Source organism: Elephas maximus, chromosome 7, assembly GCF_024166365.1.
Source record: "Elephas maximus indicus isolate mEleMax1 chromosome 7, mEleMax1 primary haplotype, whole genome shotgun sequence".
Taxonomy (NCBI): domain Eukaryota; kingdom Metazoa; phylum Chordata; class Mammalia; order Proboscidea; family Elephantidae; genus Elephas; species Elephas maximus.
The window spans coordinates 117993647-118001174 of NC_064825.1; the positions used below are offsets into that span (position 1 = coordinate 117993647).

Genomic DNA, 7528 nt, shown 5'->3' on the forward strand with positions numbered 1-7528 from the left:
TTCCAGCTAGTGTGGACTCTTAAGAATTCAAATAGGGATTGCCCTCATCTACTGTCAGTCTAAGTACCAAAGTTTTTCTTTCAATGGTTTCTCTCTCTGATTCAAAAGACTCTTGGCCTCCTTTGGACTCCCTATGGAGTTTCCGTAGTTTAAAGCTACTTGTCTGAACTAAAATGATTGGTATGCCTTTTGAATAAATGAATGTTAGTCGTTTCTCAATGTATTAAATCCTGAGAGGCTGTAGGAATCTACAACCCTGGGGATCCAAAAACTGATATAAAAGATTCTGGGAGCAGCGGGTTTGAGCTCTGTTGCAACGATGGTGTTGCTGAGAATTTTAGGTAAATTACCGAATTCAGAAGTGGATGGAAGATTTTGTTTGTGCCTCACAGCCAGTCCAGTCACCATTTGCATACTAAGACATGATAATGGCTAAGGAAAGGCCTTCTTTAAAAATCACAATCATCCAATTGTCATCTCTGAAACTGCTGAAAGCATAAGAAGAGATGTATTATTTCTTGCTGCTAGTGGCATAAAAAGGGGAACTAGCATTACAGTGAAGGACACGGGAGACAAAACTACATTAGCAAACGAGAAACCATTAGGATCTACTTGGCCAATAGCCCTTGTGAATGTTTCAGGAGTAACTGGACCAACAGAGGGAAGGAGCAGAGGGTAGGGGTCTAAGGGTCAAAAGAGAAGCATAAATTTCCTTCACCATGATAGTCCTTTAAATATGGTGTATTTAAGAAGACTTTCAGGCAACAGAGGCTTACTTCTTTCCAATAGATATAGAGAATCTAAACTGTGAAAAAAAAAAAAAACTGTAGATGGTTATAATGAATAATAACAATAACAATAATATTAAGAACAACTGATACTCATTTCAGCATTTCTCAGATGTGATCTACAAAACACCTGCATCAGAAACACTTGCGCTGCTTGAGAGAAAGCAGGTTCCTGGGTTTCACCCATATCTTGGCAAATTGAAATCTCTGGGGTAGAATCCAAGTTGTTCTTATGTGCTCTGAACCACTGTTTGCTTGAGTGTTGACCATCTCTCAGGCACTGTGCTCAGCCCTTATATGCGTTATCTCCTTTAATCTTGACAATAGCCCTGTTGGTGAGTGGTTGCTGTTCAGTTTATTCCCTCTGCAACCCTGTTGTTGTTTTGTATATTGATAACAACCCTAGAGAGAGATAAATTACATCTATACTATAATATGAAAAAAATTAATGCTTACCTAGGTTGGTTAGTGATCTCTCCAAGGTCCCACAGCCTTTATGTCATAGAGATAGAACTTGAATCCATGTTATTTGCTCAAAGGTCAAATGTATTTTCTCATATCCCAGCCATCTCCAGTTTGAGCAGTCAGCTCTGATTTCTGAGACATGCTTCACCTCCATCATGACATATAATGACAATCTGTTGCTAAGCTGAGAAACGCCTTCTTCACAAACCCACTCACTTGGGAAAACAAATGATCTGACATTTGGTCAGGCTGACTGTTTTGTGGCAGATTTCTTTTCTTTTTCCTATATGTGTCGGCAAAGGTCACAAATGCCAGGGATTACTGGTGCCAGGAAATAGATGTGAGTACCACAGAATTCTGCTGGTGGTTATAGGGTAAAAAGATATCATTAGGAGACCACCCAGAAAAGAGATTCTGTTGACTTGCTTCTCTTTAGAATCAGGGTGGTCCACTCATTCATTCATTTATTAATTCCTTCGGCTAATATTCATTATGTATCTGTTATATGCCAGACACTATTCTAGGCACTAGGAATGTAAGGAATAAACAAAACTGACAAAAATCCCTCATCTCATGGAGTTTACACCCTTGTTGTTGTTGGTAGTTGCCGTCAAGAAGATACCAATTCATGATGCCCTGTGTGTTACAGAGTAGAAGTGTTTCATAGGTTTTTCAAGGCTGTTACCTTTTGGGAGCATATTGCCAGGCCTGTCTTCTGAAGTATCTCTGGTTGGGTTTGATGCTAGTGGTGGAGTGCTTTCAGTTTGTTCCACCTAGGCATCTGGGGGTTCCATCAACATTCTAGTAAGCTTCTATCTCCTCTTGACCCCAGAGACACAGTGGATTTATGAAAACGTAGATGGAGCAGCATATTGCTACAGATGATTTGGCCACTCAATGATTTTCTCCAGTTATCTTCTGTTCCTTCCCATAATTCCTAGAAGACTGCTATGAAAAATTACAAAGCTATTTACAAATCTGTGACGTTCTTAACAAAGTAGTCAAATCCCTTAAGAAACATTTTTGAAATATGTGTTCAGATTTTTGATTGTCACAAATATTGAGGCCCCTCCTGGCCATGTAGTATGTAGGAGACAAAGATGAAAGATGTCCTGCACCCATGGGGCAGCCCATTACAAACAGAAATGTCCCACTTCTCATACTCCATCTTGATAGACATTTGTGCGTGTGGAACTCTTTATAATAATGAATCTGAAATCGATTCTACTTTAAAGATAAACACAAGGTATATTTTGCAAAGTTTTAATACATATGATTTTTTCTAGAAATCCAATGACTGAAAATTAAGATCATAATATTTTTTTTGGATTTTACCAAGAATTTTTCACTAGTCCAGAAAAAAAAAGTTACATATCCACAAAGTGTATTTTGCAAGGTTTTAATATGTACCAACTTGCCTAGGAATTCAAAATTGAAGGAAGATTGTTATTTGTTTTGTTTGGGAGTTTATCAGGAATTTTCCACTTGTAAGAAAATTCTTGTTACCAATGTAAATGTCACTTCTGACATTTGAGTCATGGGTATATTCACAAGGATTCTATATATGTGTGTGTCTTTCATTATTTCAGTATTTACATATTTAAATCGACATTGTTTTATATAATTCCTATATTTTATTTATTACAATGTACTACTCTCCATTTACTTAACTTTGTATTAGGCTTCATATATTTCTATACATATATATGTTTACAAGTAGTTTAAATGATCTGTAAATTTCATTTCAGGAGTATAAAGAAGGCATTAAAAATGTTTGTTACTGTAGAATAAGGCTAAATGCTAATCTTTGATTCTATAGAATAATCCTAAATGGTAATGAAGAATAATGCCAAATGCTAATGTTTGGTACTTTAGAGTAATGCTAAATTCCAGGCTTTTAAACACTGAAAGACAACAATGTTACATGTAATTTATTTGACATAACCAGATGGATTCCATCATTTATCTCCTTTCTGTAATTTTGCCCTGATTCTCAATCTAGTCCTCACCCTTGGGATTTGTGATGGTTGCACCAAAGGCCCCTCTAGGGTAGCTGAGGGGAAAACTTTGTATTTGCAGAAGAGGAGAATGTTCTCATTTTGTAAACTGCGGGGACCTTCCTACCTCTCATTGGATCTGAACAACTTGTCCACTCGTTTCCTTCTGGGAAATCAGTGAAGGGAGGGTTTCCCTGGGTGTTGAAATGTAATTAGATCCTCTCCCACCTTTTTTTTTTTTTTAAACCCATCACCCACTCTTACTTTTCTCATAACATTTAACATTATCTACAAATCTTTCTATACTTATTTTTTATTGTTATTTGCCCATTCCTCTAGAACAAAAGCTCCATAAGAATAAGGAACAGCTCCTGCCTAGAACAGCATCTGAGGCTCAAAAAATTTTGTTTTGAAAATAATGAACAGACTCCAGCAGCATTATGGCTGTACTGGTACAAATGCCTTTTACTGAAATGAATGTATTGAGATGGAGAGAACTCCCATCAATTTCTCAAATCAAGATTTCTGCTCAGAACTCCTAGTTCTAATACCTTTAGTCTTGACCACGTCACATATACCTGGTGCATAGATTGTCTTCATTTGATATGAGTTGAGGGAATTATCCTGCATTTGTAGGTGAGGTTCCTTTAGCCATGGACAGGAAGCAAGCACACTATGACTAAGTTCATCCTGGTGGGCTTCACAAAAGACCCTGTGACCCAGTTGGTCCTATTTGTAGTGTTCCTTGGTGTGTACTCTGTGACCCTGGTGAGAAATACCACACTCATAATGTTGATCTGTAATGACTCTGGGCTTCACACGCCCCTGTATTTTTTTTATTGGCCATGTGTCATTCCTGGATCTCTGGTATTCCACTGTCTATACCCTGAAGATCCTAGTGACCTGCATCTCTGAGGACAAAAGCATCTCCTTTGCTGGCTGCATTGCTCAGTTCTTCTTCTCTGCTGGGCTGGCATATAGTGAGTGTTACTTGTTGGCTGCCATGGCTTATGACCGCTATGTGGCCATCTCCAACCCCTTGCTTTATGCTGAAGTCAAGTCAAAAAGACTGTGCATCTCTTTGGTTATATATTCCTATACTGGAGGTTTTGTTAACACAATAGTACTCACCAGTAACACATTCACGTTGGATTTTTGTGGTGACAATGTCATTGATGACTTTTTCTGTGATTTCCCACCATTGGTGAAGTTGGCATGTGATGTAAAAGAGAGCTACAGGAGGTGCTGTACTTCCTCCTGGCCTCTGATGTCATCCCCCGCACCCCACTGTGCTCATACTCGCCTCCTACCTCTTCATCATTGCCGACATCTTGAGGATCCACTCCACCCACGGCCGTCTCAAAGGCTTCTCTACCTGCTCTTTCCACTTGATCTCTGTCACCTTATATTATGGCTCCATTCTCTACAGCTACTCTCGCCCAAGCTCCAGTTATTCCCTTGAGAGGGACAAAATGGTTTCTACCTTTTGTACTGTGGTCTTCCCCATGTTCAATCCCATGATCTACAGTCTGAGGAATAAAGATGTGAAAGAGGCTCTGAAAAAACTCCTCAAGTTAAAACAACTAGAAGCCTAAATTGACATAAACTTCTTAATTCAGTGCTAAGTGATAAGGGATTGCTTCAGGGTAAGTTGGGGAACTGGAAAAAAATTATCTTTTTTATTAAAAGAATTCATTGAAAAAGTTGTATTTCTTTGTTTTAGATCCTTTGTTTTGTTTTAGTAGTGATCAGACTCTAATCTGTACTATAGAATATGTAGCAACAGAAGAAGAAAGTTGCCATCTAGTCAAACTGAAGCAGACTCCTATTGAGCATGTGTTTTGAAGAACTGTGCTTAACGGGTTTTTTTTTTTTAAATAATTTTTATTGTGCTTTAAGTGAAAGTTTACAAAGCAAGTCAGTCTCTCACACAAAAACTTATATACACCTTGCTGCATGTTCCCAATTACTCTCCCCCTACTGAGACAACCCGCTGTCTCCTTCTACTCTGTCTTTTCGTGTCCATTTTGCCAGCGTCTAACCCCTTCTACCCTCTCATCTCCCCTCCAGGCAGGAGATGCCACCATAGTCTCAAATGTCCACCTGATTCAAGAAGCTCACTCCTCACCAGCAACCCTCTCCAACCCATTGTCCAGTCCAATTCCTGTCTGAAAGAGTTCACTTTGGGAATGGTTCCTGTCCTGGTCCGACAGAAGGTCTGGAGGCCATGACCACCGGGGTCCTTCTAGTCTCAGTCAGGCCATTAAGTCTGGTCTTTTTATGAGAATTTGGGGTCTGCATCCCACTGCTTTCCTGCTCCCTCAGGGATTCTCTGTTGTGTTCCCTGTCAGGGCAGTCATTGCTTGTAGCCGGGCACCATCTAGTTCTTCTGGCCTCAGGATGATGTAGTCTCTGGTTCATGTGGCCCTTTCTGTCTCTTGGGCTCGTAATTACCTTGTGACCTTGGTGTTCTTCATTCTCTTTTGATCCAGGTGGGTTGAGGCCAATTGATGCATCTTAGATGGCTGCTTTCTAGCGTTCAAGACCCCAGACGCCACTCTTCAAAGTGGGTTGCAGAAGGTTTTCTTAATAGATTTTATTATGCCAATTGACTTAGATGTCCCCTGAACCCATGGTCCCCAGACCCCTACCCCTGCTACGCTGGCCTTCGAAGCATTCAGTTTATTCAGGAAACTTCTTTGCTTTTGGTTTAGTCCAGTTATGCTGACCTCTCCTGCATTGTGTGCTGTCTTTCCCTTCAGCTAAATTAGTTCTTATCTACTATCTAATTAGTGAATACACATCTCCCACACTCCCTCCCTCCCCCCTCTCATAACCACAAAAGAATGTTTTCTTCTCAGTTTAAACTATTTCTCAAGTTCTTATAATAGTGATCTTATACAATATTTGTCCTTTTGCAGCTGACTAATTTCACTCAGCATAATGCTTCCAGGTTCCTCCATGTTATGAAATGTTTCACAGATTCCTCACTGTTCTTCATCGATGCTTAGTATTCCATTGTGTGAATATACCATAATTTATTCATCCATTCATCCATGGATGGGCATCTTGGTTGCTTCCATCTTTTTGCTATCGTAAACAGTGCTGCAATAAGCATGGGTGTGCATATATCTGCTCGTGTAAAGGCTCTTATTTCTCTAGGATATATTCCAAGGAGTGGAACTGCTGGATGGTATGGTAGTTCTATTTCTAGCTTTTTAAGGAAGCACCAAATCGATTTCCAAAGTGGTTGTACCATTTGACATTCCCACCAGAAGTGTAGAAGTGTTCCAATCTCTCCACAGCCTCTCCAACATTTATTATTTGGGTTTTTTGGATTAATGCCAGCCTTGTTGGAGTGAGATGAAATCTCATTGTAGTTTTGATCTGCATTTCTCTAATGGCTAATGGTCACGAACATTTCCTCATATATCTGTTAGCTACCTGAATGTCTACTTTAGTGAAGTGTCTATTCATGTCTTTTCCCCGTTTTTTAATTGGGTTACTTGTCTTTTTGCAGTTGAGTTTTTGCAGTATCATGTAGATTTTAGAGATCAGGTACTGATCAGAAATGTCATAGCTAAGAACTTTTTCCTAGTCTGTAGGTAGTCTTTTTACTCTTTTGGTGAAGTCTTTGAATGAGCATAGGTGTTTGATTTTTAGGAGCTCCCAATTATCTAGTTTTTCTTCTGCATTCTTAATAATGTTTTGTATACTGTTTATGCCACATATTAGGGCTCCTAGAGTTGTCCCTATTTTTTCTTCCATGATCTTTATTGTTTTAGATTTTATATTTAGGTCTTTGATCCATTTTGAGCTTGTTTTTGAGCATGGAGTGAGGTATGGGTCTTGTTTCATTTTTTTTGCAAATGGATATCCAGTTCTGCCAGCACCATTGATTAAAAAGACTGTCTTTTCCCCATTTAACTGTTTTCGGGCCTTTGTCAAATATCAACTGCTCATATGTGGATGGATTTCTGTCTGGATTCTCAATTCTGTTCCACTGGTCCATGTATCTGTTGCTGTACTAGTACCAGGCTGTTTTCACTACTGTGAAGGTGTAATAGGTTCTAAAATCAGGTAAAGTACGGCCTCCCATTTTGTTCTTCTTTTTCAGTAATGCCTTATTTATCCGGGACCTCTTTCCCTTCCATATGAATTTGGTGATTTGTTTCTCCATCTCATTAAACAATGTCGTTGTGATTTGGATCAGAATTGCATTAAATGTATAGATCACTTTTGGTAGAATAGACAGTTTTACAATGTTAAGTCTTCCTA

The 7528-nt window shown here is 39.1% G+C and overlaps 1 pseudogene; it reads left to right on the forward strand.

Annotated features, from left to right (window-relative positions):
• Positions 1 to 319: 319 nt before the first annotated feature.
• Positions 320 to 4845, forward strand: LOC126080556 (olfactory receptor 1013-like; annotated as a pseudogene).
• Positions 4846 to 7528: the final 2683 nt, after the last annotated feature.